Source organism: Salmo salar, chromosome 08 (genome assembly GCF_965601325.2).
Source record: "Salmo salar chromosome 08, fSalSal1, whole genome shotgun sequence".
In the NCBI taxonomy this organism is placed as follows: Eukaryota; Metazoa; Chordata; class Actinopteri; order Salmoniformes; family Salmonidae; genus Salmo; species Salmo salar.
The window spans coordinates 41,703,186-41,708,889 of NC_138298.1; the positions used below are offsets into that span (position 1 = coordinate 41,703,186).

The 5,704-nt window shown below is 43.9% G+C and overlaps 1 pseudogene across 1 annotated transcript; it reads left to right on the forward strand.

Annotated features, from left to right (window-relative positions):
• The first annotated feature begins 216 nt into the window (after positions 1 to 216).
• On the forward strand, positions 217 to 5,296 carry LOC123735921 (protein NLRC3-like; annotated as a pseudogene). The gene is made up of 7 exons (XR_014393026.1): positions 217 to 2,045; positions 2,129 to 2,302; positions 2,382 to 2,555; positions 2,824 to 2,931; positions 3,171 to 3,217; positions 3,354 to 3,899; positions 4,798 to 5,296. The product of XR_014393026.1 is annotated as a protein NLRC3-like (transcript).
• The last annotated feature ends 408 nt before the right edge of the window (positions 5,297 to 5,704 follow it).

Below are 5,704 nucleotides of genomic sequence, written 5' to 3' on the forward strand. Positions count from 1 at the left end.
GTCCCCTACAACCAGCCTGCTATCAATGAAGAGTGATCAGCCACCTGCTTTCAGCCAGGAACCACTACCAGATGACAATAAGGAAGTGGAGAGTTTGGACAGTGAAGATGCATTAAAGATCACACACAACCTTCTGGACAGAAGAAGTAAGACTGTGTTTCATACAATATTACAAAGAACAGTACAAAGGCCCTTATAAAACACACACACAAACTTATGAGTCCCAACTCTCATTGTTTTCCTACAGGTCAAACTCTTCTGACTGTCCAACAAGACATTAAGGCTAAACTGAAACACAAGTTTCAACACATATCTGAAGGAATTGGACACCATGGAAACCAAAGTCTGTTCAAGGACATCTACACAGAGCTCTACATCACAGAGGGTGGATGTGGAGGACTCAATAATGAACATGAGGTTAGACAGATAGAGATGGCATCCAAGAAACAAACCACACAAGAGACACCAATCAAATGCAACGACATCTTCAAGCCTTTACCTGGACAAGACAAACCTATCAGAACTGTGCTGACAAAAGGAATCGCTGGTGTTGGAAAAACAGTCTCTGTGCAGAAGTTCATCCTTGACTGGGCAGAGGGAAAAGCAAACCAGGACGTTCATTTCATGTTTCCTCTTCCTTTCCGTATTTTGAACCTGAAAAAGGACCAATACAGTCTGATGCAAATTCTTTCCCACTACTTCCCAGAGCTGAAAGAAATTGACAGCATTGAAGATGGTGAAACCAAAACTGTTTTCATTTTTGATGGTCTGGATGAGTGTCGACTTCCTCTAGACTTCAAAAACAATGAGAAGTGCTGTGATGTCACACAGCCAACCTCAGTGGATGTGCTGCTGACAAACCTCATCGAGGGGAATCTGCTTCCCTCTGCTCTCCTCTGGATAACCTCAAGGCCTGCAGCAGCCAATCAGATCCCTCCTGAGTGTGTTGACCAGGTGACAGAGGTACGAGGGTTCAATGATCCACAGAAGGAGGAGTATTTCAGGAAGATAATCCCAGATCAGAATCTGGCCAATGAAATCATCAAACACATGAAGACATCAAGGAGCCTCCACATCATGTGCCACATGCCAGTCTTCTGTTGGATATCAGCCACTGTCCTTGAGATGATACTGAAAGAGGCAGAGAAGGATGAAGTCCCCAAAACTCTGACCCAGATGTACTCACACTTCATTCTCATCCAAATCATTGTGAAGAATAAGAAGTACAACAAAGCAACAGAGACAAACCCAAAGGAACTGTCTCAGTCAGACAAAGAGATGATCCTGAAACTGGGAAAGCTGGCTTTCCAACAGCTGCAGAAGGGCAACCTGATCTTCTATGAGGAGGACCTGAGAGAGTGTGGCCTTGATGTCACAGAGGCATCAGAGTACTCAGCATTGTGTAGAGAGATCTTTAAAGAAGAATCTGGGCTGTACCAAGACAAGGTCTACAGCTTTGTGCATCTGAGCATTCAGGAGTTTCTAGCAGCAGTGCATGCTTTAGAATCATGTCTGGACAAGAAGGAAAATGTTTTCTCCCCCACTAGTGATGAAGAGAAGGAGTCAATCCAGTTGTCTGACTTACACAGGAGAGCAGTGGACCAGGCCTTGAAGAGTGAGAATGGACACCTGGACCTGTTCCTCCGCTTCCTTCTGGGTCTCTCACTGGAGTCCAATCAGAATCTGTTACGAGGCCTTCTGACATAGACAGGAAGTACAACACAGACCAATGAGGAAACAGTTGAGAGAACAGTCAGGTACCTTTCAGACAAGATCAAAAGGGAATCTTCACCAGAAAGGATCATCAACTTGTTCCACTGTCTGAATGAACTTGGTGCCAACTCTCTAGGTGAAGACATGCAGACCTCCATGCGATCAGGAACTCTTTCAGAATCAAGACTAAAACCTGACCAATGTTCAGCCCTGGCCTACCTGTTACTGATGTCAGAGGAGGTGCTGGAGGAGTTTGACCTGAAGATATACAACACAACAAAGGAAGGTTATCAGAGGTTGCTGCCGGTAGAGAAAACCTGCAAAAGAGCACTGTAAGTTATGTTATTGAGTTGATGTTTACAGTATCATTATAATGAAGGATTTGTATATATAACAGATTATCTACTCTCTCTAGCCTGGATCGCTGTAAACTGACATATGAATCCTGTGAGACTCTGACCTCAGCTCTGCAGACACCAAACTCCCCCCTGAGAGAACTAGACCTCAGCAACAATGACCTGGGAGACAGAGGAGTGGAGCTGCTCTGTGTTGGACTAACCAGTCCACTCTGCAACATACAGACACTAGTGTGAGTTAAATATCTTCAGTATGAGTTATTATGTGGATGTTTTAAACATGTGTTAATCATGTGCTCTTCTGCCCTCTAGTCTAGGTCAGTGTGGTCTGACAGAGGGTTGCTGTTCACATCTGGCCTCAGTCCTGAGTTCACCCAACTCACAACTGAAACAACTGGAGCTGAGAGACAATGACCTGCAGGACTCAGGAGTTACACTGCTGTCTGCTGGACTGGAGGATCCAGACTGTAAACTACACACACTGGGGTAAGTACAGCTGTTTCAGTCAGGTCTTTACTGAGCTGAGTTACACTGCTGTCTGCTGGACTGGAGGATCCAGACTGTAAACTACACACACTGGGGTAAGTACAGCTGTTTCAGTCAGGTCTGTACTGAACTGAGCTTAGTAAAACAAATACTCTGAAAATCTGATGTTTCATGACAATGTTTGTGTCATGGACAAATGTATGGGTGTCCTTCAAGATGATTGACACCAGTACACCAACCTAGACAGCTGTTGTGTGTCTCTCTGTAGGCTGTCTGGCTGTCTGGTCACAGAGGAGGGCTGTGCTGCTCTGTCTTCAGCTCTGAGGTCCAACCCCTCCCACCTGAAAGAGCTTGACCTGAGCTACAATCAGGAGGATAGAATACCTGTATGTCTCTAGTAATGAATTGTACTCTGTTCTGTATGCAGTAGGTAGGATAGAATACCTGTATGTCTCTAGTAATGAATTGTACTCCGTTCTGTATGCAGTAGGTAGGATATAATACCTGTATGTCTCTAGTAATGAACTTGGATAGTGCACCAGAACACAACAATATGGTTTAAATGTTGACTGCTTTATTAGGTCTTTGTCAGTCAAGAACCTGTTTCTCCTACAGTGTGGATCATGGTGGAGAGTGCAGGCTGAAATCAGGGCTGAGGAAGTGTAAGTCTCTTCAATCCTAATTAACTACATATTCAGAACTATAGTAACATAGTAACTAATCAATACTTGTTCTGTTCCTACAAAACAACATTTTATATGAAGATGTGGTTTGATTAAACTCTCCTTTTGTCTACAGATGCCTGTCATCTCACCCTGGACCCAAATACAGTAAACCCAAACCTGATACTGTCTGAGGGGAACAGGAAGGTGACATGGGTGGAAGAGAAGCAGCATTATGAAGACCATCCAGACAGATTTGACTATCATCCCCAAGTTCTCTGCAGAGAAGGCTTATCTGGATCTCGTTATTACTGGGAGGTTGAGAGGGATGGTACCGAGGCTATCATTGGTGTGGTGTACAGAGGACTGAAGAGGAAGGGAAAGGAGGATGACTGTAGGATTGGAGCCAATAAGAAGTCCTTGATAGAGGTTATGAATTGAAAGTCTTTTTCCATGCTAGAGTCTGGAGATCCATCTCTGGTCCTGTTTCTAAGAGAGTTGGAGTGTATCTGGACTGGCCAGCTGGTACTTTGTCCTTCTATAGTGTGTCCTCCTCTGGTACACTGACACACCTTTACACAGAACACACCACATTCACTGAACCCCTCTATCCTGGGTTTGGGTTTAGGTTTTACTCCTCCTCAGTGACCCAGTGTCAGATAGATGGCCAAGACATTCAGAGGTGAGTCATAGCAATATTTTATCATTTGTTTTCCTCTGGAATCATTCCTACAATTAGATTAGTAGTGGTGCTGTGTTTTAATGTGTTCTGTTGGACCTACAGACAGTTAGATTAGTAGTTGTGGTGTGTTTTAATGTGTTCTGTTGGACCTACAGACAGTTAGATTAGTAGAAGTGGTGTGTTTTAATGTGTTCTGTTGGACCTATAGACAGATTAGTCGTAGTGGTGTGTTTTAATGTGTTCTGTTGGATGTACCGATGTCCAGTTATCTCTCCTCTCTGTAATGTAATTCTCTCTCAAACCACTAGAGGGCATCAGAACCTGTTAAATAGAACAGCCTCTCTGTAATGTCATTCTCTCCCTAACCACTAGAGGGCATCAGAACCTGTTAAATAGAACAGCCTCTCTGTAATGTCATTCTCTCTCTAACCACTAGAGGGCATCAGAACCTGTTAAATAGAACAGCCTCTCTGTAGTGTCATTCTCTCTCTAACCACTAGAGGGCATCAGAACCTGGTAAATAGAACAGCCTCTCTGTAATGTCATTCTCTCTCTAACCACTAGAGGGCATCAGAACCTGTTAAATAGAACAGCCTCTCTGTTATGTCATTCTCTCTCTAATCACTACCTGGGGGTATGTAACTCATGATACCTGGTGACTTCACACCTCTAAGGGCTTTCCTCAAGATATGCAATGTCACCTGTCGGTATTGCCTATATGAAAGTTGACATAGTGGGTTATGTCACATTTAGGCAATGCGCCCTACATAGGGAGTTGTTCTCTCACCCCTTATAAACTTGTTGTATGTCTTATGAAGACTGTATGCATGCTATATAAAGCCTTTATAAGTTGTATTTAGTTTAATCACAGTCTATCCTTCTGCTTTACCAACACCAGAGACCATGGTGGAGAGAGTTGTATCAAGCCTGGACCTGAGAACACCAGAGACCATGGTGGAGAGAGTTGTATCAAGCCTGGACCTGAGAACACCAGAGACCATGGTGGAGAGAGTTGTATCAAGCCTGGACCTGAGTACACCAGAGACCATGGTGGAGAGAGTTGGATCAAGCCTGGACCTGAGAACACCAGAGACCATGGTGGAGAGAGTTGTATCAAGCCTGGACCTGAGGACACCAGAGACCATGGTGGAGAGAGTTGGATCAAGCCTGGACCTGAGAACACCAGAGACCATGGTAGAGAGAGTTGTATCAAGCCTGGACCTGAGGACACCAGAGACCATGGTGGAGAGAGTTGGATCAAGCCTGGACCTGAGAACACCAGACACCATGGTGGAGGGAGTTGGATCAAGCCTGGACCTGAGAACACCAGATACCATGGTGGAGAGAGTTGGATCAGGCCTGGACCTGAGAAATGTGAGTTAACCTCTTGGGGCTAGGTGGGACGCTAGCGTGCCACCCGTGGTGCACTCCATCAACAGCAGGTGCATTTCAAGAGCGGCAAATTTGAATCCAAATAAATGTCAAAATTCAAATTTTTCAAAAATACAACTATGTTACACCATTTGAAAGATAAACATCTCCTTAATCTAACCACGTTTTACGATTTCAAAAAGGTTTTACGGCGAAAGCATAAATTTAGAGTATGTTAGGACAGTACATTTACAAGAGTTGTGTGTAATGTTTTGTCAATTCAAAGACAGGGTCACCAAAACCATAAAACCAGCTAAAATGATGCACTAACCTTTTACAATCTCCATCAGATGACACTCCTAGGACATTATGTTAGACAATGCATGCATTTTTAGTTCTATCAAGTTCATATTTATATCCAAAAACAGCGTTTT